The following is a 27586-nucleotide window of genomic DNA, read 5'->3' as shown; positions in this document are numbered from 1 at the left end:
GTGCCCTCAATCTTTCCCAACATCAGGGTCTTGTCCAGTGAGTCTTCTCTTCTCATGAGGTGGCCAAAGTATTGGAGCCTCAGCTTCAGGATCTGTCCTTCCAGTGAGCACTCAGGGCTGATTTCCTTCAGAATGGATAGGTTTGATCTTCTTGCAGTCCATGGGACTCTCAAGAGTCTCCTCCAGCACCATAATTCAAAAGCATCCATTCTTCGGCGATCAGCCTTCTTTATGGTCCAGCTCTCACTTCCATACATCACTACTGGGAAAACCATAACTTTAACTATACGGACCTTTGTTGGCAAGGTGATGTCTCTGCTTTTTAAGATGCTGTCTAGGTTTTGTACCTGTGCTCAGTGTAACGTTTGAATAAGCCTACAGTGCTTCAGTAAATGGTATGAACATTTCGTCCCATTCTCAGAACCTCCCAGCAAAATGCAAAGGACTCTCTTGTTTGCAGCCTGTGACCATGTTGTATCTGTAGTGTATTGACCCTTCCGAGTTGCCATTCTTGGAAGTGCCTTCTTGGCCAGCTTTCAGGCTCTGTATTTTCAGCCTTGGAAAAGTTACGCTGTGGGAGCATAGAGGCTTGTGGGACCTTAGCTGCCATCCATGGCATTGCTGCGTTGAATAGAAGGTTCCTTCTGAACTCTCTGCATTCTAAAGATGTGCCTCAGAATTATTTCAATACCACCAAATTCTTGTTCTCGCTGTTGAGGCATTTTTGCCTTCCCCTCTTAATGGCAAATCACTTAGTGCAGGTTGCTCTTTGAAGAAGGCATCTGCTGAATCACCAGAAACTGGATGAGTCGCTTATGATGAATTATGCTCTGTAGCTTTATGTACAAGAGAAATTATTCATTTCCCCCACCGACTTTGTCAAATACCCATTTATCTCAGTAAAAGCATTGATTTCGCTGGGGTTCACATGGAAACTGTCCTGGTTTGTGAAACTTAATTTAGCAAGCTGTTGACAGACAGAAGTATCAAAAAAAAAAAAAAAAACAACCCATAAAACCTTTCATATATGCAGAAGAGGTTGTTGTTTCAGTATTGACAGAGAAATAGCTTTTAAAGATAAGCTTGAATCATGCAGATGATTTGTCATCGTATGCACAAAACGGAATTTTGAACAGACACTGGTATTCAGTTTCAAGATGGTGGCTCTGAGGCCCAAAAGGAAATGGAACCCTTTGACCTGGAAGCACTTCCCTGTATATCTCACATGCAAACCCACTCTAACACTAGTTACTAGTTCATCATTATGTGCATGCCAATATTTATGTGCCCCAAAAGGCACCAACCATGCATATGAGTATATATCAACAGACTTGGAAGGACCTCAATTATTTTCATAGGTATAAACAGGTTTTTTTTTAGCAAAACTACCCAGGGACGAGGGATTCCCAAAACAGTACAGTGTGTGTGGTATGAGGTGTATAAAAACCAGGGGCACTAGGGAGCATTAGACAAGCGGAAGGGCGAATAAAGCTTTCTTTCTTTTTTAGCCCAGTATGGTGTCTAGGTTCTCTATTAAATACAAATGAGGACTCCGTGGGCACAGAAAGGCCACTGAATGTTTGTTCCCCGTGTGTTATGGATGTTTTAGTTGAGATTCCTGCATTGCAGCAGGTTGGACTAGTCATCTGCTCCCCATATGTGGTTGCACTTTCTGAACACTTTTCAAAGCCAGCCCCACATAGGACTCAGGTACATTAGTAAAGAAAAAGAGCTTTAAAGGGGGCGGGGCAAGCTGGGGCAGGACGTTCCGTGGGGCCTCTGATGAGTCTGCCTGCCTCCTCTCACTCAGCCACCCTACAGCTGAGGGGAAGATGTCGGGCAGACTGTTTGGGGCAGCACAGAACCATTGGGCGCCCAAGCCACAGTGTCACTCCCAGGAGAGACACGTTGCTCGGGCGTGCTTCAAGCCCCGTGGTGAGTGCCGCCTGGCATTTTGTCATCCCCTTCAGTGGTGACACCCAGGGTGGACCGCACCCACCGCACCCCCCTTCCTCCACCCCTGCCTTTATCACATACACAGCCCAACAAGACAACAACAAGAATCCCCCGACAGCATACAAATCAATCTGGGTTGTTGTTGTTGTTTAGTCGTTTAGTTGTGTCCGACCCCATGGACCAGAGCACACCAGGCACTCCTGTCTTCCACTGCCTCCCGCAGTTTGGTCAAACTCACGCTGGTAGCTTCGAGAACACCACACCGTCCAACCATCTCCTCCTCTGTCGTCCCCTTCTCCTTGTGCCCTCCATCTTCCCCAACATCAGGGTCTTTTCCAGGGGGTCTTCTCTTCTCATGAGGTGGCCAAAGTATTGGAGCCTCAGCTTCAGGATCTGTCCTTCCAGTGAGCACTCAGGGCTGTTTTCCTTCAGAATGGATAGGTTTGATCTTCTTGCAGTCCATGGGACTCTCAAGAGTCTCCTCCAGCACCATAATTCAAAAGTAACAATTCTTCGGCAATCAGCCTTCTTTATGGACCAGCTCTCACTTCCATACATCACTACTGGATCAATCTGGGTAACCTGATTCACACTCACACCCCGCTCACACACAAAAACAATTCCCACTACAGCCAACCAAAGACAACCAACCACACCCTAAGCCACACCCAACATCTCTCCTCGTTTTGTTGTTAATAGAGAACCCTTCCTGCTTGTGATTCCCAGAAACTGGTATTCAGAGGCATTCATTCAGAGGTTTGCTTTTAATGCAGATATATCGCTATTCTGTTGGTGCAGTCAATTATCCAAAACCCTTCTAAAACCTGAAATGACCTGATTTGCTATCTGTCAGGAATTTACTTTCAGTGGATGAATCTGCAGCCTTGCATAAGCTGGGCTGAAAGGACAAACACAGATTTGGAAGTACACACCTACTCAGAAGTAAATTCCGATGAGCTCAGTGAGGCTGACTCCCAGGTAAGCATGCCTAGGGCTGCAGCACCAGGGGTGCTTGAGCTGGCTTTGCTGGCAACATTTCGCCTACAACAAAATACAAAAGGAATGGCTCCTCGGGAGATATATCAGAGGATGTGTACATCAGCATCTCTCAGAGGGGTTCCACACACATCCCTAGGCTGTCATCGCAAAAGTAAAGTGAACTTCAAAGTGAATTTGTAGGTTCCTCCTTAGGTATCTGAGGAATGTTGAAGGAGTAAAAACAAGTTTTAATAAAACTGATTGAATTTGGCTTTTTGCTGAGAGTCTTTGTGAAACCCTGAGGCTGGGCTGCAGAGCTTCCTTTGGCAGCATGGGACTCCATCCATCAAAAGAGCTATTTCAGTGCCACTGTGTGGTCTGAACCACTGGAGGCCAATAGGGTCAAACTAAATGTGCTGGAGACATCCTGGAATTCCCTGGACCAAGCAGAATATAGCAGGCAACAAAGACAGCAAATGCACCAGATCAGGAGATGAAGTGAAGAACAGCAGAAGGAGTATTGGGGGAAAGCAGTCCAGGGAGTGCTGGGGCACAAGCTCAAGAACCACACACAGCCAACTTGCACAGCTAATGGCCAGAGCTAAGCCATGTCCTATATATTCACTTCATGAGGCCACAGTTTCCTAGCTCCTTGACTTTGACTTTCTGTGGCTTCTTGCCAAGCCAAGCAATGAATTTCTTGACAAGTGTTTGTGATATTTTAAGAAATAAGTTTGCAAACTGATGCAAATGTTTGCAAACTTAAAAATGGGAAACCATGAAGAACCGATGTTGAGATTCACCTGTCCTTACGAAGGCGAAGGGGGAAAGGCAGCAGGAAAGAGAATCTGGAAAGTGGCATTAAGAGCATACTTTCTTTTTCTGGCCAGAGAATTTGTGGGCTGGACTACAATAGCCCCAGAGTTCCCAAGTAGGAAAGTAGATGCATAGTGTCATTTGCAGCAATAGAGAGCCCCCTCTCTTGTTAGCAGACTGGAGCAGGGAAGGGAAACCTACTGTATCAGAGGAAGGTTTTTGGAGGGGGCAGTTTGCAAATGTGACTGTCAGGACTCTGTGTTTTTTTGAGCACTCAAGAACCACGCTTTCCAGATCCCAGTGACTTTTAAAGCTGAGCAAGGCAGTGTCAGCCAATCCCACCCTCTCTTCATGCCACCAAACTCAGCTGGGAAGTCATTCATTACTAGTAGCAACTCATCATCATCATCGTTTTTTCATAGTTGAAACTATGCTCAAGGCGGCTTACAACATGACAAGACTTACATAATTACAAACATAGCAGAAGTCATAAACAAACAAAAACACATCAAAACGTATGCAACCAAATGGAAACAATTTCCACGTAAATCATAAGATCTAAGACTAAAGATACAGGATGCGGGTGGCTCTGTGGTCTAAACCACTGAGTCTCTTGGGCTTGCCAATCAGAAGGATGGCGGTTCGAATCCCCACGACGGGGTGAGCTCCTGTTGCTCAATCCCAGCTCCTGCCAACCTAGCAGTTCGAAAGCACGTCAAAGTGCAAGTAGATAAATAGGTAAGGTAAACTGTGTTTCCGTGGGCTGCTCTGGTTCGCCAGAAGCGGCTTAGTCATGCTGGCCACATAACCCGGAAACTGTACGCCGGCTCCCTCGACCAATAAAGCGAGATGAGCGCCGCAACCCCAGAGTTGGCCACGACTGGACCTAATGGTCCCTTTACCCTTTACCTTTTTAAGACTAAAATAAGACAACAGTAATATGAATAATAGCAACAAGCTCTCTCAACCCCCCCCCCCCAAATAAATAATACTCCAGCCCAAGAATCTGTTCAACAGCCTCAGTTTTTGTAGCTGGAGTCAGTCAACACTCCATTCTCCCAGGCCAGATGGGAAAAGGCCAGCAAGGCAGGGTGCAGGTCTTCCAGGGCTCACAACCAAGATGGTCTCATTTAAAATAACACAGATAAAAAATCAAAAACAACTCATCTCCTTTGAGGCTGGGTTGCATCAATTCAGGATGCCCAAGCCCCTCGGACCCTCATAGAAACTTTGATACAAGTCCCACTTCATCCACAGACTCTCTGAAGCCATGACTGCAACTGACCCAAGTTGCATCTCCTTCAGTTTCACAATATGAAAAATGCACTAGGGTGTCTTCTCTGCTCCCACTGTAGTGCTATTGACATTAATTATCCCTATTGTTTCCATTCACTGATCCTTAAGGAACAATTTAGTTGGGTAGGTCAGGGGGACTGATAATATCAAGAACATGGTGTAACTATTACTGTCCTTTGTATTCCTGCTTCCAAAAAAAGGAGAGAGTGAGCGAGAAAGCTGGTGCCATTGTCCTTTACACGGTGCAACATAATTCAGTACAGAGCAAAACCGCTGTAACATGATAAAAAGATCTGGGCAGTGATTGAAATAATAGCAGACTATTTAATTGCTAAATTACAGTGGCGATATTATGAAATAACACATTATATCCGCGTTTATAACAAATTAATCCATCATGATTAAAGGTCTCACAATGAATACCAAACGAATTAACACATGATTGGCTTTTATAAGAAACCCCCGTAACAATTATGCCACTGAATGAGAGCATTAACCACCCCACGCAGAAAACGCCAATCTCAAAAAGAGAGATTGATAACTCTGCAAAACAGTGTGAAACTTGAGACTGGGAAGATTGCTGCTGGATCAAACCGAAGTGTATCTCGACCAGCCTCCTGCTTCCATCAGTGGCCAGACAGAAACCTTGCAAAGGAGTGTGAAGGTCTGACCCTTTGCTGTTGCTTACTTGCCTCTACTCTTCAGAGATATACTGCCCCTGATCACAGAGGATCTACTCAGCTCTTGGACAATGACATTCCCAATTCAAACACCTTGCCATAAATTAAGGATTTCTTTCCCTACCTACACATCACTAAAGTCTTGTCTGTATGTCTCTATTTGGTTGCAAGTTGCTTTGGGTTGCCCTGGGCAAGATAAAGTGAAAAACAAGTTAATAAATAGATAATAAAGCCACTGATTCATGAATGTCTTTCCAGAGAGCTAATGATGGATGAACCTGACAGTTCCAGTTTCCTTAACACACACACCCCTCCATATGCATTTCTGGTACACTTTTTGTTGTGTTGCTGCATCACATATTTCAGACAAGTGGGCATTTCAAAGGAAAACTGGTTTTCATTTGGTGTATTGTCTTGGGAAGTCTATGTTAGGTGTGTCCACATTCAGATGTGAACCAAACCAAATTCCTCCCCCATCCCCGGAGAGCATCAACAGTCTAGCAATTAATGGAGACATATCCACTTGCTATTGCAGCACTGCCACCCTGCATCCTTGGCTTATTAATTCCTCTCACCAGCACAACTAGGTTGACGTCTTCTAAATTAAAAACAGTTCGCCTTAGGAAAGATTGCCAACAAATTTGTACATTAGAACTCTCTGGAGAGGCAACTCTTGTACACTGCTGCTGTCACTGGGGAGGTGTACATGCTTATCCTCCAGGAAGTGTCATCTGCCAATTATGACAGCTACAGATTTGTATTCATTTATGAATTTGCAACTTACAACTGTGGCTAGTTAACACTACAATTCCCCACAGGAAGAGCCACAGGATGGTGGGTTTGCATAATAAAGGAGGACTCTCAAGGAAACGTATTTCCCACTCCTCCTGTTTCCACGCCCAACTTGGTTAGCAGAGGAGTTTCGTGACTGGCCACACCATGGTTTCGGTTTGCATGGATGTTTCCCTTATTTGTCTTCATCAGTATGTGTCCATATCACTTTTGCATGTTTTCCCTTGCTCTCATGGACTTGATCTCAGCACCCATCATCTGATTGGCAGTAAGAGCAACCCCTATCAGTCTTTACCTGCCCCACACATGATCTCAGGTGTGGAACAGGTGTGTGGTTTGGGGAATATGGCCTCATGGGCCCAATTAGGCCTGGGGCCAGAGGCTCCAGGCCAATGCCAGAGGCAAAAATCAGCTCAATAAGATGCTAAAAAAATAAGCATTGCAACGGGGCAACCCACTGTTTGTTGCAGACACCTACCTCCATCAGTCCGCCAAGGTTACAAGGAGGTTCCTCCTCTCTGAAGCAGTATCTCATCTCTGCCGAGAGGCTCCTCTCCTCTCCCAACATGCTGGCCCTCAGTGATGGAATGTGCATTCCTTCTGCCGGCCAGACAGCACTAACGTTGACATTAAGAGCGAGGAATGAGACTCATCTATTTGCTCAGACTTTTTCCTGAAGGATGAGAACAAGCTGAGCTGAGTCCCTAATAAGGAAGGAGGATGAAGGGAGTTCACCGGCTGACATTTGTCCATTTGTTTGGAGCTGTTGTTTTCCTGTCTCTTTGGTCTGCTTTCCAAAGATTTGTTGTGCAGCCAGCTTTTGCCCATACGTCAAAGCAAAAGTGACAGGCCCATATTGTCAATGTTGTTAAGATACTGGCAGGGGCAGGAGAACAAGCCCAACTCCTTGGTGTAAAAAGTCCAGATCCAACCTAACCTCTTGCTTTGCTTGATTCTACCAGTCCATACTTACCATAAAGAAGGCTGATCGCCGAAGAATTGATGCTTTTGAATTCTGGTGCTGGAGGAGACTCTTGAGAGTCCCATGGACTGCAAGAAGATCAAACCTATCCATTCTTAGGGAAATCAGCCCTGAGTGCTCATTGGAAGGACAGATCCTGAAGCTGAGGTTCCAATACTTTGGCCACCTCATGAGAAGAGAAGACTCCCTGGAAAAGACCCTGATGTTCGGAAAGATGGAGGGCACAAGGAGAAGGGGATGACAGAGGACGAGATGGTTGGATAGTGTTCTCAAAGCTACCAGCATGAGTTTAACCAAACTGCGGGAGGCAGTGGAAGACAGGAGTGCCTGGTGTGCTCTGGTCCATGGGGTCATGAAGAGTCGGACACGACTAAACGACTAAACAACAACAACAACAACCAGCCCATACTTAGGGACAGGGAGCTTTAGCTCTAGGGCGGTCAAATGCAAGCCTCCAGGCCTCTTTGTCTGGCTCTCAGGACCACACTTCTCAAGGCACCACCCCTGGAAGGCTCAACTTTACCCTTCAAGTGCTATTTGCATAGTGGGAATGTTTCTTTCAGCTCTGGTAATGCCTCTCAGTTTCTGGAATGGAGGATGTGTGAGTCTGTATAGAAACCAGCAGACTGACTGTTGGATGATCTGGTCTAGCACCTTCCCTGGTATTGATGTCAAGCTCACCAGCTAGAAGTTAACTGGGGCTTCCTTCTTCCCCTTTTTGAAGATGGGGAGAACATTTCCCATCTCCAGTCTGTAGGACCTCACCTGTTCTCCAAGAATTCTCAAAGATAATAGACAAATAACATCTAGCTATGTCCAACATAATAGCTTCTAGCTATGTTCAGCACTGGCACGTGGTCTCTGGAAGGTTGTCTAGAAGGGGAAAGGGGTCCCCAGACTGAGAAAACGTGATGTAGAGCATGGGACGCCTAATCTCAAGGTTGTGGGTTCGAGCCCCATGTTGGGCAAAAGTATTTGTTCATTGCAGGGGGTTGGACTAGAAGACTAGAGCCGCCAACATTTCTCTGATGAAAATAGGGATGTCCTATTATAAAAACATAATATAATAAAACATTAAACATTTTTTAAAAACTTTCCTATACAGGAATGCATTCAGATATCTTCTAACAATTGTTTTGTTACTTATCTTCTTGGTTTGTGTGTTGCATAATTCCGAAACCTCCAACATTTCGCTGATGAAAATAGGGACATTCTAAGGAAAAGCAGGACATTCTGGGATCAAACCAGAAACCAGGACAGCTTCTGTAAATCCAGGACTGTCCCTGGAAAATAGGGACATATGGAGGGTCTGGAAGACACTTATGGTCACTTCCAACTCTACAATTCTATGGTTCCTGTGCACACCCTATCAAACACATGCTATTCTAAATAAATTTAAATTGGGTCAGTGGTTGAATGCTTGACTAAACGACACACATTTGATAGGTTGCTCTTCAGCTGTGCCATGAAGAGCATTTGCTCATTAAGCGTGTGGGTCCCTTTGGAGTCGAGAAAACTGGGTTTCTTTCTAATCGCTGCCCTGCATGACATAAAACATCTGGTTATAAGAAGGAGCATTTAAAGCTGCAGTCCTATGTGCAATGGAATAACCTGTTCTCAAAATAACAAGACTTACGTGCCAAGGAAGGGTGAATGAAATGTCCTTTCCTCCTCTGTAATTTCACCAATTTTATGAGCTTCCCTTGAAATTCTTATTGGAGCTTCCTCCCTCCTGGACCCAATTCAAAGCAGGGGGCTGTTTCTGTGATCATTTTCAGGTGTGTGGAAGAGGTTTCAGGAGCGAGGAACTTCTGGGGAATGTAGCGTGGACAGCCACTTACCTGCTTCTGAAAACAAAAATCGCTGCCAACATGTGACACAACAACGCTGTTAGTTGTAGCCCTGTGGGAGTCATTTCTCCTCACAACGCCCCTCTTGGAATGATGCTACGTCCACAGTGGGAGGGAGGTTTAAAAAAAAGAAACCCGCTCTGCATTATCTTTTACCAATATATAAAGTACCTTTCTTCATTTGGGACGTGGGTGGCGCTGTGGGTTAAACCACAGAGCCTAGGGCTTGCCTATCAGTAGATTGGCAGTTCGAATCCCCGCCACGGGGTGAGCTCCCATTGCTCGGTCCCTGCTCCTGCCAACCTAGCAGTTGAAAAGCACGAAGTGCAAGTAGATAAATAGGTACCGCTCCAGCGGGAAGGTAAATGGTGTTTCTGTGCGCTGCTCTGATTCGCTTAGTCATGCTGGCCACATGACCCGGAAGCTGTATGCTGGCTCCCTTGGCCAGTAAAGCGAGATGAGCGCCGCAACCCCAGAGTCATCCGCAACTGGACTTTATGGTCAGGGGTCCCTTTACCTTTACCTTTTTTCGTAACCAGGGTTCAGTTGCAGTTTGTTTCTGGCTAGAACAGCTTCAGAGCTCTTTGTTCACCAGAGCTGTGCATGAACCATGCCTTACTCTGTGTCTAGTCTCACTTTGTCATACAACAGTTTTATACACAGGCTAAGTAGATGCAAGAATATCATAGAATCATAGAGTTGGAATAGACCACAAGGGCCATCGAGTCCAACCCCCTGCCAAGCAGGAAACACTATCAGAGCACTCCTGACATATGGTTGTCAAGCCTCTGCTTAAAGACCTCCAAAGACGGAGACTCCACCACACTCCTTGGCAGCAAATTCCACTGTCGAACAGCTCTTACTGTCAGGAAGTTCTTCCTAATGTTTAGGTGGAATCTTCTTTCTTGTAGTTTGGATCCATTGCTCCGTGTCCGCTTCTCTGGAGCAGCAGAAAACAACCTTTCTCCCTCCTCTATATGACATCCTTTTATATATTTGAACATGGCTATCATATCACCCCTTAACCTCCTCTTCTCCAGGCTAAACATGCCCAGCTCCCTTAGCCGTTCCTCATAAGGCATCGTTTCCAGGCCTTTGACCATTTTGGTTGCTCTCCACTGGACACATTCCAGTTTGTCAGTGTCCTTCTTGAACTGTGGTGCCCAGAACTGGACACAGTACTCCAGGTGAGGTCTGACCAGAGCAGAATACAGTGGCACTATTACTTCCCTTGATCTAGATGCTATACTCCTATTGATGCAGCCCAGAATTGCATTGGCTTTTTTAGCTGCCGCGTCACACTGTTGGCTCATGTCAAGTTTGTGGTCAACCAAGACTCCTAGATCCTTTTCACATGTACTGCTCTCAAGCCAGGTGTCCCCCATCTTGTATTTGCGCATCTCATTTTTTTTGCCCAAGTGCAATACTTTACATTTCTCCCTGTTAAAGGGAAATGTAAAGTATTGCACTTGGGCAAAAAAAAATGAGAAATATCAGTGGAGAACACTGGAGAACAGCCTTTACCAAAGGTGTCATGGACTAGTCATGTTGTTCACATGCTTGGTTATTTCTTCCAAAGCAACTACTCTAAAATGGAAAGTGTAATGCTGGTGGTCAACAAAAGAGGTTTAAAGACTCTCCCAAGGCAAATCTAAAAAAATGTAGTATAAACACTGACAACTGGGAAACACTGGCTTGCGAGCGCTCCAGTTGGAGAACAGCCTTTACCAAAGGTGTCATCCATTTTGAAGACGCTCAAACTCAGGACGCAAGGGAGAAACAGGCTAAGAGGAAGGCACGCTTGGCAAACCCTCACCATGAACAATTCCTGCCCAGAAACTTATGTCCCCACTGTGGAAGGACATGTAGATCCAGAATTGGACTCCACAGTCGCTTACGGACTTGCCGTTAGGACCGTATTCATGGAAGACAATCTTATTTGGCTATGAGTGATCGCCAGAGAAGAAAGAAAGATGATACACAGACTAAGTAGATGCAAGAATATCAGTGACAGGGGACTATATACATCCATGCCAATACCTGATACATGACTTCTTAATGAGATTCCGCCCCCCAGCACTTTCTCCTTCTGAATCTGCTTCAGATACATGTCAGGTGCTCCAGTCTTAAGGCACTCCTTTATTTCTCTTTTCCAAATCTTCAGTATCTCCTTTTAAAAATAGGTTCCTTGGCATCACTTCAAGTTTCTTGCGTGCTTCGATTCGTTTTCAGTTCTGAAAATGTACTTGTTTGGAAATCTATAAGGAAGCTTTCGGCCCTGGACTTACCAGTCTCTTCTCAACTAGGCTAAAAAGCCAGCATTCTTCCATTGGTACATCACAACACCCAGTATCTATCTATTTGGTTCTCCCTTTCGGCCCCCATCTTCTAGACAACTGGGATAGCCCAGTTGGCAAAGCATGATACTCATCTCAGGGTTGTGGGTTAGAGTCCCACATTGAGCAAAAGATTCCTGCATTGCAGGGGGTTGGACTAGATGACCCTCCTGATCCCTTCCAACTCTACAATTCTATTCTATTCTGTATCTGAAACGAGGATAATAATTCTGCTTCCCTGTGCAGGGTTGTTGTTAGGAGCAGAGAGATAAGTGTAGGGTGTGCGATGTGGCGATACACTAAATATCTAGGCAAGCGCTGTGAAATGACAGTGAGATGCAAAATGTCAACATTTACTTTTCCATATGTCGAAGGCAAAACACACTGACTTTTGTGACAGATTCTGCACAAAACAGGCATTTTATTTTATTTTGTTGCAGCAGGCACTAAAGATGTCTTTTTATCTAGCACTCTACCTGTAATTACTGACCACTGGTCAAGCTGTCTTGGCTTGATGGGAGTTGGAGACCAATGACAGCTGGAGGTCCACCAGTTCCCCATCCTTGATTTGCAGGATTTATATCTGCTTTTTGAATTTTAACAACACGTTCAAAAATCTGCTCACAAGTCAGCTTGCCAAATATTATCCAGATCACAATTTCTGTGGTTTCATGAGCCTCTGGGTGCTGATGGAAGGCTTCATCTGACTCTTCACCACCCCTGATAAGCTTGGGTGAGAAAGGGAAGTAGCGGGCCACAAACTGTTGAGGATTTCAGTATGGTTCATAATGTGGGAATGTTCAGGGAGGCAGGAAAGGATATATTGTTTAATAATATCCTTCCTAACTTGTGCTAGCAAGTTCTATAACTTAGCAGAGTTTTACATTCTCCTTTTAAACCCACATTGGGTAGCTTGTTGCAGACTTTCTTAATATTAGATTCCTGGTAAGTCCCCTTATAATCCTCCTAAAAGAATAAACACACCACAATCTTGGATAAAGTATATAAAAGAAGTTTACTCACACATTCAGTTCACAGATGGATCCCTGAAGGCAGACTTAGTTACAAAGTATATACATGTGGGTCTATCCTATATGGAGATAGTCCCTTTGACCTCTGTTGGATCCAGTCTTAAGGCACTCCTTTATTTAACCTCTGTTGGCTGAAAGCTATAAAGCCGCTGGTCCTACGACAGAAGAAGTTAAAAAGAGAGAGGGTGCTGTGTGCCCTGTGCTTTTGTTACCTGCACAGGTAAGGTCATGACCACCTCTAGTCACATGCAAAAGGAAGTTTGTCCCAGCTCAGGAGGAAAAAGGAAGTTCTGACTGGCTGGACCAAACATCCCCTTGCATGTCCACTCTAGGAAAACAAGGAATGTTGTTCTTGGCTGCTACTTATGTATCACATCCCACACATAATGGGAACCTTGGAACATAGTTTCATGCTTGTTGGGAATGTAAATTTTTTGCATATTTATTTTGAATTTTATTATTTATGTGGAAATTGTTTGATTTGGTTGTGCACTCTTTGATGTTTTATTTATTGTTTATGACTGCTTTTGTAGTTACATTTCTAGTTATGCAATTTTTATATATATTGCAAACCGCCTTAAGCATGGTTTTAATTTTGGAAAGGCGGCATACAAGTAAAATGATTTGAAATTGATGGCTGTCATCATTGCACCTTTTGCGAGAGCAGATGCCATAGTTTAATTCTGTGCTGTGTGAAAAACTACTTCCTTTTGTCTGTCCTGAATCTTGGCCTCCTTCCAGCATGGCAGGATCTGTGTTTGACTAAGTCCCAGCTCAGTGGACAGAAGAGGAGCCCCAGCCTGTCATGAGGCAGTGGTGTGGCAGGAGAAAGCAAACCACAAAGCTACTTGCAAGCCCCATATCTTCATTAAAACATCAGCTCGCCTACTGAAAGTGACAGCCCTAACAGAAAATCCCCAGCACCTTTCTGAAAGCTAATTGCAGAAGCGTCTAGTAGCTGCTCCTGCTGTGTGTCCTTGTGCCCCCCAAAAATAGCCTTCAAATGATCAAAATCAGAAAGTTGCCATCCAGCTACATACTAGGGATGGAGTAGAAGTTTGTTCAGCTTGCATTTTCAAGCAAATTGGTCTCATTTGCGCTTCTTGTACTAATATATGGAGCAGAGTTTAATCAACTTTTGCATTTTCCACTTCTCTGAATTTTGCAATGCAATTTTTGGCTCAGACACTGTATCAAAATTCATTTGAAATTAAGACAAAATAAGTTTAGAAAAGCATGCATTCACCTGATACAGTGGTACCTCGGGTTACATACGCTTCAGGTTACATAAGCTTCAGGTTACAGACTCCGCTAACCCAGAAATATTGCTTCAGGTTAAGAACTTTGCTTCAGGATGAGAACAGAAATTGTGCTCCGGCGGCGCGGCAGCAGCAGGAGGCCCCATTAGCTAAAGTGTTGCTTCAGGTTAAGAACAGTTTCAGGTTAAGTACGGACCTCCAGAACGAATTAAGTACTTAAGCCGAGGTACCACTGTATACATATTTAAATCCATATTTCATGATGTGGATTTATGTACTGATTTTTTACACACACACACACACACACACACACACACACACACACACACAAATTGTAGAGGGATGCATAATGGAACAGACTGATGAATGAACACATATGAAAGTGAAACAGGCAGGAAATAGACGATGGTTTCAATTGAGGCAGCGGGGCAGGGAGTGACCCTTGAAAGTTTCAAACAGGAAACCTTATGTTCTGCAGCTGTGACATAGCCTAGGATGCTAGCTCAGTGGTTGAGCATCTGCTTTGCATGCAGAAGGTTCCAGCTTCAATCCTTGGCATTGCCAAGTAGCGTTGGGAGAGGCTGCCAGTCAGTGTAGACAATACCAAGCTACATGGACCAAGGTACAAGGCAGCTTTCTATGATCCTATGGACCTGGAGGTACTGGGTATTGAACCTGGAACTTTCTGTGTACAAGGCAGATGAGCTACTGCCTTTTCCCAAAGAGAAAGAGGGGTGAGCTGATCAGTCAGTGCAGGAGACAAAGGGAATTTCCCCCCCTGAATGAGCCAGAAATCACACCTTTGGGTGGCATCCTCATCCTGCTCTGTGTTTGTGCTTTCACCCCACCTAGCGCCCCAAGGGTCCTTCCTGTCTTTTGGCCGGGGTGGAATTTCAGTTTCTTCCCACTGTTAATTGTTCTCTAAAAGGACATCCGCACAACGGCCGGCAACGTTGCAATTAACACTGAATGGAGCACGAGAAATAATGGAAGCGAAACATTCCGCTGTGCTCCAAATCCTCAGGCACAGCAGTCCCTATTTAAATCAACCCTAAAGCCATCCCTTCCTAATGATTTGCAAAACTGACAGGTTTATTCATATGTTTCAGCATGCAGACTTAGCCCCCGAGGGCCTTGGAACAGTTCCTTCCCAGTTCCTGGGGGAATTAATGCAAATACTGAGCTCTTGACTTAAGAGAGTTTCAGGCACTATGATAACAAGGAAACGGCAGCTCAGAAATTGAGGAGCAGTGAACCAGGGATGGGGCGGCGGCGGTTAGCTCCACAGCAGCCCAGTTGCTCTGTCCCCAGAGCGAGGGATCAGGAAGACATCTGCCTGGTTCGTGTTTTAATACAAAGCTACTTCCCAAACCAACAGGGGAACAAAACTGCAATTGCCCTCCCAGATTCTCATCTCCACATTTTGCAATACAGTGGTACCTCGGGTTAAGTACTTAATTCGTTCCTGAGGTCCGTTCTTAACCTGAAACTGTTCTTAACCTGAAGCACCACTTTAGATAATGGGGCCTCCTGCTGCTGTCGTGCCGCCGGAGCACGATTTCTGTTCTTATCCTGAAGCAAAGTTCTTAACCTGAAGCACTATTTCTGGGTTAGCGGAGTCTGTAACCTGAAGCATATGTAACCTGAAGCGTATGTAACCCGAGGTACCACTGTACAGTTCTCAAAAAACGGGGGGAGGGGGAGCATAAGACAATGCCATGCACACACTTAAAATGTGCGTATTAGTGATTTAAAAATGACTTTTATGGGGGGGAATTGCATACAAAAATGAGTACATTGGAAGAAATGCACATGAAATTTGCATGGATTTTTGTGTGGACTTTGAAAAAAGAAATTGCAAACTGATGCAGAAATGGGGTGAACTGGACTTTAAAAAGTGAGAAACTAGGAGGAACCAAAACTGACAAGTTTATTGATCACTAGCCAGTCATACAGGAAACCACACAAGGATGCTGATTTGTGTGGCGAGTTCCCGCCTCCCCCCAGGAAGAAATAAAGACACTGGACACCAAGTACTAAGGTTAATGGGCGAAACAGGCCACAACTTTATTGATTATAGGAATGAGCGGTATTGGCTTAGGCATTGGTCCTAAAGACTAGCTGGCTTCAGCCCGATTGCATGAAGACTGGCAAGGGTTAACCACCAGTAGGGGGAGTCCTGCTGAGGCACGTCAACTAGGAGCTCCCCCGGGGTCACAGCTCGGGGGCGTGCCTTAGGCCCATACCTCCATAGGTTTCAGACAGGGCAACGCCCCCCGGAGTCCTTTATCGGACAACCCTTTGCTGTGGGGGAGACGTTGGCACTTCCTCCCCCCCCCCCATACATTTAACGCTCCCTTACCAATGCCTAACTGCCATCTGAGTTGCTACGAGGCAGGTGGAAAACCAATTGGCTGAAGCCAATTACCAATTGGAAAAAATTCCTACCAGGTCCCTTGCGGCGACCAACCATAGTTCATAGCAAAGTCAAGGAGCCTACCTAAAGGGAGGGAGGACGGGAAACTCAATCAGCTGGCTGGCGCAGCGAAAAGAGGGGGAGCCTCGGCCGTGCCGGCCCTAAATAGGGCAGGGAACGCCTCCCCTCAGCCAGCCAATTGGCTGGCTGGGTGGATGACGCGGCCAAGGATTCCCCTGATCTCGCCAGGGGCTGGGAATAGCCCCTGCGCACATGGGGTGGGCGTGAAGCCCGCAACCCCCACCTCCTTCCAAGCTCGGAAGTGGCTTTGGAGAAAGCTAGTTGTGTTGAAAGCAGCAATCTATTCCTTGCAGGATCCCACAGTAAATCGAATGGGCCCTACTTCCAATAGGATTGGGGTTGCATTCAACCACTAGCACACCAGGTTAGTTTAAACTGTCTGATAGTAAAACAACTGCATCAAAACATTCATAGTTAAGATACTTATAATAAACAAGCCCATTGAAACAGCATAACAGTTTAAAAAAAAAAAAGATCACAAGTTCAATTCAGGGGCATGCTTGCCTCAACAGGATCTGGTGGGGTGCCAATACTGATGGGGCATTTTGTAAGTTTCTTAGGATTAGGGTTGTATTCAACAAGGTTTCACTCAGTGTACACCCCCTGAAATTAATGGCCCTATCTTAGCTCTCTTAATGTCAACGGGGCCAGCTCTGCATAGGATTTACATATTTTTACTATGGTTTATTAAGGGACACAGGTGGCACTGTGGGTTAAACCACAGAGTCTAGGGCTTGCCGATCAGAAGGTCAGCGGTTTAAATCCCCACGACGGGGTGAGCTCCTGCTGCTCGGTCCCCGCTCCTGCCAACCTAGCAGTTCGAAAGCACGTCAAAGTGCAAATAGACACAGTGATACCTCAGGTTAAGAACTTAATTCATTCTGGAGGTCCGCTCTTAACCTGAAACTGTTCTTAACCTGAAGCACCACTTTCACTAATGGGGCCTCCCGCTGCCGCTGCCCCTCTGCTGCGAGATTTCTGTTCTCATCCTGAAGCAAAGTTCTTAACCCGAGGTACTATTTCTGGGTTAGTGGAATCTGTAACCTGAAGCGTCTGTAACCCAAGGTACCACTGTAAATAGGTACTGCTCCGGCGGGAAGGTAAACGGCGTTTCCGTGCGCTGTTATGGTTCGCCAGAAGCGGCTTAGTCATGCTGGCCACATGACCCAGAAGCTGTACGCCGGTTCCCTCGGCCCGTAATGCGAGATGAGCGCCAGAGTTGTCCACGACTGGACCTAATGGTCAGGGGTCCCTTTACCTTTACTATGGTTTATTGTATTTATATGGTATCCTATCTTTTTTCTCCAAGGAGCTCCAGGTGGCATACATGATTCTACCCACCTTCCTATTTAATCCCCACAACAACCCTGTGAGGTAGGTTAGGCTTAGAGGCAGTGACTGGCCCAAGGTCACCATATGAGCTTCATGCTGGACTGGAGATTTGGTCCCTCATGTCACAGTTTGACGTTCTGACCACTGGAATGCAACACTGGAATGCAATACCACACTGGAATGCAACCCTCAATCTGTAGGTTCCTTTGAAATCAGCGGGGCTTAGGTTATGCATAGGTAACACTTCCTTTCCATGACAAACTTGGAGCCAGGAGGAGGTTGTGGCATATATATATATTTTTTATCCCCTGCTCATTAAGAGGTTGGGGATGAAATAAAACGAAAACCCCATAGAATCAGGCCTTGTCCTTAAAACCAAAGTTACTTTTCTCCGCTGCATTCACCAAGGGGCAGCTGTTACACATTGTAGCCTAGAAAGATAATTGAAAGAAAAATTGATTTTATTGCCTGTAATAAAAAGCAGCTCTTATTACTCTTACAAATTACTCATAATTGCAATTGTCTGGAGAGCGTTTTATCAGCCTGAGTGGGACAGAGCTAAGCTGGGCACACAATAGCTTTTTGTGGGTGATGATTTAACAATGGAGTTTGCTGTTAATGGCCACATAAATTAACTCTGCATGGCAAGCTATGGGTTTCTATAGCTTTGCAAGGCAGAATCTAATAATGTGCATCGCCAGTTTTAGATTTAGCCCTAACTCGGGAAGGATTGGCAGACTTGAGTCCTCCTCAGGCTTCCCTCCCTTGCAATTCTGTAGCTCGTTAGCCTGGTACTCGAGTCTCCGATCCAAGATTTCGCTTGTCAAAACTTTCTGTGATCAAGGAGACGCTGCAAAGGGGAAGCAGGAGTGAAATACCTGGAAACTGATTCCAAGAAAGGGGTGTGACGGCTGAATGCGGCCCTCCAGGATTCCTGACCTGGCCCTTGGAATTCTTCCTGGGCCACATCTCACACCAGCCCTGCTTCACCAATTCCTCGAGTGCTTATGTCTGCCCGCAGGACAGAAAGAGATGCATGCGAGTTTGTGCCGAAACTAGCCTGCTGTAGTATTTTGTAGAGATGTGTATACTGTAGATGCTAGGGGAGGATATATTTATTAGATAGTACCCTTCCTTCCCCATATTTGTGAGTTCAGCAGAGCGTATCCCTTTGCAGCTTAAATGGGAGGCTTAATTCAAGTAAGCCAGTCTGGATTTTCCAAGAAGAAGAAGAAGAAGAATACCTTTATTGTCATTGTACAACCTGTGTACAATGAAATTAAATGAGCCTCCCTCCTCCCCCCCTAAAGTATCTCCCCCTTTCCTCCCCCTGAAAACAATAATCACACAAATAGTCTTATAAAAGGTAAAAATTAACATTTACTCATTCAGAATACTTGTTGAAGAGCAACAGTTTCAGCAGCTTTGTTCAGGATGGCTTATGGGTATGTTTAGCTTGGGAAAGAGGAGACTAAGAGGAAATTTGATAGCCATCACCAGATATCTCAAGCAATTGAGCCATTTGTTTTCTCCTGCTCTGGAAGGTAGGACTCGAACCAAAGGATTCAAGTTATAAGAAAGGAGAAACTTGCAGAGAGTAAGAGCTGTTTGGTAGTGGAATGGACTCCTTCAGGGGTCCTCCTTCCTTGGAGGTTTTTAAGCAGAAGTTGGAACGACACCCATCATGTATGCTTTAGTTGAGATTCCACCATTGCAGAGGGTTGAACTAGATGATTCTCGGGGTCCCTTCCAACTCTACAATTCTATGATTCTTTGACTAATACAATGGATTGTTATCCTTGCTAACATTTTAAAGGCCCCATTAGTATTGATACCCCATCAGATCCTGTTCAGCTCATTGAACTTGTACTCTTATTGTTTTAACTGTGTTTCTTTTTAACCATTATGCTCTTTTAATGGGCTTGTTATGCTCTTTTAATGGGCTTGTTTATTAACAATATTTTTATTATGGATGTTTTAATGTAGTTGTTTTACTATGGGCCAGTTTTACTATGGGCCAGATTCAGCTAAGCTAGTGTGCTTGACTCCTGGTAGTGCCATGGGGCTTGCCCCCTGCTCCTTTCTTTTGTGCCCCACCTGCCTCCCCCAAATCCAATCTGGAGGGTTAGGAAAACCCCCAGAGCAAGGCACATGTAGAATAGAGGGGAGATTGTTCAATCAGTGTGGCGTTTTCCCTCCTAGGTGTATGACATCCTACTGGGTTCACAGGGAAAGGGTTAACTAATTGTAAATTGACTAACCAATGGGAAAACAAGCGGAGGAGTTAGAGTTAGAGTTAGGGTGGTTGAGAAGACCGTCTGGAGTTAGAAGAGACAGAGAAGATAAGTCTATGGGTTGGGCTAGTCTGATGTGAGAGAGTGAGAGAATTTGTTAAGAAGAGTCAGTCAAACAGTTAAGATATTAATTCAGAAGTTATTAGGAAGGTATAGGTCCGTATAGTTAAAGCTATGGTTTTCCTAGTAGTGATGTATGGAAGTGAGAGCTGGACCATAAAGAAGTCTGATTGCCAAAGAATTGATGCTTTTGCATTATGGTGCTGGAGGAGACTCTGGAGAGTCCCATAGACTGCAAGAAGTTCAAACCTCTCCATTCTGAAGGAAATCAGCCCTGAGTGCTCACTGGAAGGACAGATCCTGACGCTGAGGCTCCAGTACTTTGGCCACCTCATGAGAAGAGAAGACTCCCTGGAATAGACCCTGATGTTGGGAAAGATGGAGGGCACAAGGAGAAGGGGACGACAGAGGACGAGATGGTTGGACAGTGTTCTCGAAGCATGAGTTTGACCAAACTGCGGGAGGCAGTGGAAGACAGGAGTGCCTAACGTGCTCTGGTCCATGGGGTCACGAAGAGTCGGACACGACTAAACAACAACAACAATAGGCCAGTTAAGAAACTAAAGTTAAGATACTGACAGGAATATTATCGGAGAAACCATAAACTTGTTAATATCTGTGAAATAAACTTGGGGGGATTTTTGGTGCACTTTTAACAACTGTCTGGACTCAGTGTTTTACCAGAGAGTAACTGGTTGGTGGCAGCGGGGAAGCAAGCACAGTGGGGGTGCAGGGATCAATAGACCGTTAAACGTCCAGGGACCCTGTGTGATCGCCACAATCAGATAAGCAGAAATGTTTGCACTGACAGAACAATTCCCTATGTTTCTCTTAGCATTCTAATTAGGCAAGCAATGATAAGATTTGGAGGAGATTAGAAAAGTGTGCCAACACAGAGATGCAACTGCACAGAGCTCTTTCCCTTTTCTTCACCGTGCATTTTCTTGGGCCAATGCTCCAGTAAAAAACCATGCCAAATTATAACCAGGTGGCTGATGTCATCTACAGTAGACTTTTAGATGTCTATTTTAAGCATTTAGCATTTTGCTGATTACCCCTTTGGAGACAAGCTGAGCTGCCTTTTTCTAAGTTATCATTTTCAGGTTGCCCACAAACCCAGAGGCAACTCGGCAGCGGCACTTCAACCCTTCTTGTGTTTATGATGCAAAAAAGGGAGAAGGTCAATTAAAATTGGTATCTCTACTCCTCGTCCCCAGTAGTGCCAATTATAACTGTGTCTCAGAAGATCAAAACAATTTCTTCACGTTTTCGTTGCGTTTTCAGCAGTGGTCAGCCAGATGTATTTTAAAACTCATAAACAGGGTGTGAAGACAACACACACACACACACACACACACCCCCCGCTTCCTTTGTTTGTTCTTAAAATCTTGGCCTGGACTTTAACTAGGATGGATCGTTATAAAGAATGAGGAGTTCACAATTTTTTTTGTCAGTTCTGTTTACCTGAAAAACACACACTTACTGGTCAGACCAGTAAAATATTGGCTGGTTGGAACTAAAACCCTAGTTTATAGCTACTCTGGGGGAATATAATAGCTTCATAAATATTTCAAAATATTCTGCTTCTCCATATGGCTCTTGCATTTGTTCTTATCCATAACCTCTTAACTAAACACAAAGATTCTAGTAGGAAGGTTGTAATCATGCTTGACAGACATTTTAAGAATGGTTTGTAATGCTCATCTGAAATAGTGGTTTAATTAAACACACACACACACACACACTTATATAACTTTGCATCTTCCTAAAAACTCACGAAGTGAGACTGACATCCTCCTTCTATAGGATTTGATTGACGGGAAGGAACAGATTGACTTGGCATGTTAGTAGAGCTCATTAATCTTCTTCAAGTACATACTAGAGAAACACAGAGTTTTCTCCACAAGCTGTTCCCAGAATGATGCTTCAACTATTTGGACTATTTAGCAGTCAAATGTCATAGACAAATAAAGAAAGGGAAGTGCATTATTTTTATTTTTATTTTTCAATATGTTCTGTTACCACTTCTGAGCCCAATCCATAGTTTAGGAAGCTACACTGAACGTAGGAATGTTCTGGTTCAGAAAGCTTTTGTTAAAAGGTTTTCTGTTGTCTTTTGTGCTGATTATGGATGGATGAATCTGTCTGATCCAAGTAATTTTCACATACGCTCATGCGTATTTGCAATTTTTAAACAAAAAATATATATTAAATGCATATTTTGAGCATATTTCAAATGCTTTTTGATACTGCTTTTTAAGCGGAAAACTGCAAAGAAGGGTGAAATCCAGTGACTTTCCAAACCACACATTAGCCAGGGAAGGTTCACGTCACATTGTTGGGGATTGTAGTTCACAAAGATCAAACTAAAGGAAGCAAATCTTGAATGAGCTGCAGTTTGGGTTCACTGGGTTCCAAAGAAATAAACTTGTACAGAACCTTGGAGAGTTCCTAGGTAGCAGAGAAGTTGCCCCTGTCTGTATCCCCTCCCAACATAAATCTGACCATCAGATAAACCGGTGAAACCATACTCATTCCCTAAAGAAATGTGTGGAGGGAGAAGAAACAAATGTAGCTAACCTTATCTTAAAGAGCATCTGCAGCCAGAAGTCACAAGAAGCTTGGAAGCCTCATTTGGAAGAGAAAAAGTACTGTACCTGAAAGAGAAGTAAGTCTTGCTGAGAAACGCTTTCTTAGTGGTTAAAGTACCGAGGCAAATGGAGGAGGGGAGGGGGAGAGACAGCTGAGAAGATGTATTATACTGGCTGCATTCCAAGAAAACTTCTGTGTGGAGAATTTGGAAGAGGATACATTGTGCTTAAAACCCCTCAGGAAAGAGTATGACACTGATAGGAATCAATGCAGGAAATATGACAAGCACTATATATATGTGACTGATGTGAAGACTGCCAACATGCTTCAGAAACAGTAAGTCAGCAGTCATAAAAAAGCAGGAAGCTTAAGCAACCTGTTGCCAGATAGTTCTAATGCCCACAAACTTCCAGACTTAGAATTATTTCCATCACAGGCACCATTCAATCCTGAGATCCTAGAGCAGGTGTAGAGAGGGGGGATCCACAATCCTCCATGCAGGGCTGTTTTTCAGCCAGAACTCAGTTCTGCTCCCTTTCAGGTGGGCATCATTGCTGTAATAAAAGAACAAGGAAGGCGTTTTTGGTGAGTTCTGGCACCTCTTTTTCTAGAAAAATAACACTGCCTCCAGGTATTGTTGGACTCCAATGACAGCCAGCTTGGTCAGCCAGGGATGATGAGATCTGTAGTGTGGCAACATTGAGAGGACCACAGCTTTGAACCACAGTGCTGGGAGAGGGATAGTGAAACATCTGAACAAGTCTAAACTTAATTCTCTCCTCTTAGGCAAAGATCACAAGACGACCTGGCTGGTAGCCAGATTCTGCGCCCAGATTTGTAGGCACAGATCATCCTCTAGAAGAAAATAGCTTACTAGAGAAATGCTGAGGTTGCCCTTTGGGGTGTCTCAGGGTCAATTTTTATGGTAGCCCAAATCTCAGTTGTACGAGTGTATGTATATATTTCAATTTTAACTCATGAGCTATTGTTGCAATCTGCTCTGATTGTATACTCCCAGTGGAGTACAGGATCAGGTTTAAGGTGCTGGTTTTAACCTTCAAAGCCCTATACGGCCTAGGACCCTCGTACCTACGGGGCCGCCTCTCCTGGTATGCCCCACAGAGGAACTTACGGTCTTCAAATAAAAACATCTTGAAGGTCCCAGGCCACAGAGAGGTTAGGCTGGCCTCAACTAGAGCCAGAGCTTTTTCGGCTGCGGCTCCAACCTGGTGGAACGCTCTGTCGCAAGAGACAAGGGCCCTGCAGGACTTGACATCTTTCCGCAGGGCCTGCAAGACAGAGCTGTTCCACCAGGCCTTTGGTCAGGACGCAGCCTGACTCCCTCCTTTGGCAATCTTTACAAAACTTTAGTTTATGGTTGCCATCAATTTGTATTTTAATTAATTTTTATAATGTTTTTATAATGTTGCGCTGTTTTAGTGTTGTTAGCCGCCCTGAGCCCGGCTTCGGCTGGGGAGGGCGGGATATAAATAAAAATTATTATTATTATTATTATTATTATTATTATTATTATTATTATTATTATTATATTTTATCTTTATGAATGCTGTTTTTATTGTGTTATGCGAGCTGGACTTTGACCGTAATAAATTATCTAAGAAATATCTGAAAATGGACTGAACAACAGGGAGGACAATACAATGGTACCTCGGGTTATGTACTTAATTCATTCAGGAGGTCCGTTCTTAACCTGAAACTGTTCTTAACCTGAAGCACCATTTTCGCTAATGGGGCCGGAGCACGATTTCTGTTCTCATCCTGAAGCAAAGTTCTTAACCCGAGGTACTATTCCTGGGTTAGCAGAGTCTGTAACCTGAAGCGTATGTAACCCGAGGTACCACTGTACATTGCTTTATTTCCTTGCCAGCTTGCTTTCAGAGCAGATCACCCAATCATTTCACCCTAAGAACATAAGGAGAGCCTGCTAGATCAGGCCAATGGCCTATCACGTACAGCATCCTGTTCTCGCAGTGGCCAACCACTGAGAGCCAGTGTGGCGTAGTGGTTAAGAGCGCTAGTCTCGTAATCTGGTGAACCGGGTTCGCTTCCCCGCTCCTCCACATGCAGCTGCTGGGTGACCTTGGGCTAGTCACACTTCTCTGAAGTCTCTCAGCCCCACTCACCTCACAGAGTGTTTGTTGTGGGGGAGGAAGGGAAAGGAGAATGCTAGCCGCTTTGAGACTCCTTCAGGTAGTGATAAAGCGGGATATCAAATCCAAATCCAAACCAGATACCTGGAAGAAACCTGGAAGCAGGAGCTAGGGACCAGCGCAATCTCCATTCCTGTGGCTTGCAGCAACTCCTATTTCGTAGCATTACTGCCTCTGGCTGGCAAGGCAGAAGAGCATAGCCTTCATGTCTAGTAGCCATCTCCTCCATGAAGTTGTCAATTCCCCCTTTAAAGACATCTAAGTTGGTACCCATCACTGTCTCTTGTGAGGGTCGGTCTTGAAGTTTAACAATGCACAATTCACAATTACCGGTTGTGCTAATTTGTGAGAGTTCACAGAGAAGTTAAATAATAATTAAATTAAAGCCATCTTCAAATATCTCAAGGGCTGCCACATGGAAGAGGGAGCAAGCTTGTTTTCTCCTGCTCTGGAGGGTAGGACTTGAACCAGTGGTTCAAGTTACAAGAAAGGAGATTCTTTTTCCCCCCAAAAAATTATTGGTTTTCCAAATTCTAAACAAACTTAAAAGAAAACATTACACTATTAAAAAGACAAACAAACAAGCATGTATCCTAACTGTTAAAATCCCAAATTAGTTATCATTGTTAGGTGACTTCCTCAGATCCCCCCAAACTGATTTTCCATAAATCTCATTGTAGCAGTTTTCCAATATCCACTTTCAAATAAATTTAACTTATTCAAATGACCATCTTAATATCTTTTCATAATATTTTCAATCCATAATGTTATACAATTCCACATATTTTACTCCTAGGCCAAGTAATTCTACTTATGTTATATTAGAATATCTAACTAAATAGTCCTTAAATTTCTTCCAATATTCTTGATATTCCTCCTCTTTCTGATCGCGGATTCTTCCAGTCAGGTCAGCCAGGTCCAAGAAGTCCATCATCTGCAAGAAAGGAGATTCTGACCGAACATCAGGAAGAACGTTCTGGCAGTAAGGGTTGTTCGAGAGTAGACCAGTCTCCCTCCGAAGGTGGTGGGCTCTCCTTCCTTGGAGGTTTTTAAGCAGAAGTTGGATGATCATCTGTCATGGATGCTTTAGCTGAGATTCCTGCATTGCAGAGGGTTGGACTAGATTACCCCTGGGGTTCCTCCCAACTCTACAATTCTATGAAATAATGTCTGTGGTATCTCTTAGCATTCAGCATAATTAAAAATAAACTGGAACTTTAAAAAAAAAAAAATCCCAAATGGTTTTGAACCAAGAGAGGGGAGCAGTAACTGCACTGGAATACATTGTTTTCTTCTGGCAGCTATCAGTTGGGCTAATTGCCTTAATGGAAATAACCCAAGTGCCCATGCAGTCAAGGTGTTGGGAACCCATTTAAGCTCACAGATTATTTTCACAGAATTGAGTACGCCGCTTAATCGCTGTACTTACCTGCCTGCGAGTGAACCAGCAATAAAAGCCAAGCATGGTTTAATGAACCAAGTGTCTCCTCTGCTGCCATTGTGTATCGTGGGACGTCAAAGGGAAGGTACATATTTCCAATTAGCCACCACCTTCATCGAGAGCAAGGAAAACGAAATTAAAATTTATATGCCACAGATAAGTGCTCTTTATTATCATTACTCTACCATGGCTGCCCCATCTGGACATGGAGAAGATGACTTGGGATGTCGGATCATGACAGCAATGTGGAATTAATCAGCCAGGAGCAGCCAATGAGAAGCAGGACAAAGCCTCTCCCCTCTTTGCCAGATTTTAGAAGTGATGAATATGTTTAGCTTTCTTCCTCCATCTCTTTGGGAGCCTGCATTCTTCATGAGGCATGCTTAGCATAAATCATTATCTCTTAGCACTCAGATCATTTAACCACGTTTGCTGGGAAAGAGCTACTCTGGGGGCAGGAGGGCGATGCTGTGTTTCTTTTGGAGATTGCAGTTGTTCTGGTGTCACATATTGCTGACAGCTGTGTAGCGATGGGTGAACCAAGAGTCTAGAAGCCAAGCCTTATGAGGAATGGTTGAAGGAGCTGGGTATGTTTAACCTGGAAAAGAGGACACTGAGAGGAGATATGTTAGCCATCTTCAAATATCTCAAGGACTGTCACATGGAAGAGAGGGCAAGATTGTTTTCTTCTCCTCTGGAGGGTAAGACTTGAATCAATGGTTCAAGATACAAGAAGGGAGATTCCGACTAAACATCAGGAAGAACTTTCTGGTGGTTTGAGCTGTTTGGCAGTGGAACACTCTCCCAAGGAAGGTTGTAGCTTCTCCTTCCTTGGAGATTTTTATGCAGAGGTTGGATGGCCAACTCTCATGGATGATTTAACTGAGATTCTCTCATTGCAGGGAGTTGGACTAACCTAGGCATAGGCCCTCCAGATGTTTTGAGACTACAATTCCCATCATCCCTGACCACTGGTCCTGTTAGCTAGGGGTAATGGGAATTATATTTCCAAAACTTCTGGAGGACCAGAGTTTGCCTGTGCCTGGACTAATCCCTTCCAACTCTTCAATTCTATGATTCTATGAACCTGGTTTCTCTCTATTTCCCATTTTTCCAGTTTTAAAGTTCAATTCTCCACATTTGCATTTCAGTTGGTGAATTGCTTCCCCCACACCCCCCAAAAAAGTCCTCATGAAAATTCATTGGCTTTTTATTGCCAATTT

Source organism: Podarcis muralis, chromosome 10 (assembly GCF_964188315.1).
Source record: "Podarcis muralis chromosome 10, rPodMur119.hap1.1, whole genome shotgun sequence".
Classification (NCBI taxonomy): domain Eukaryota; kingdom Metazoa; phylum Chordata; class Lepidosauria; order Squamata; family Lacertidae; genus Podarcis; species Podarcis muralis.
This window is presented reverse-complemented; position numbering follows the sequence as displayed.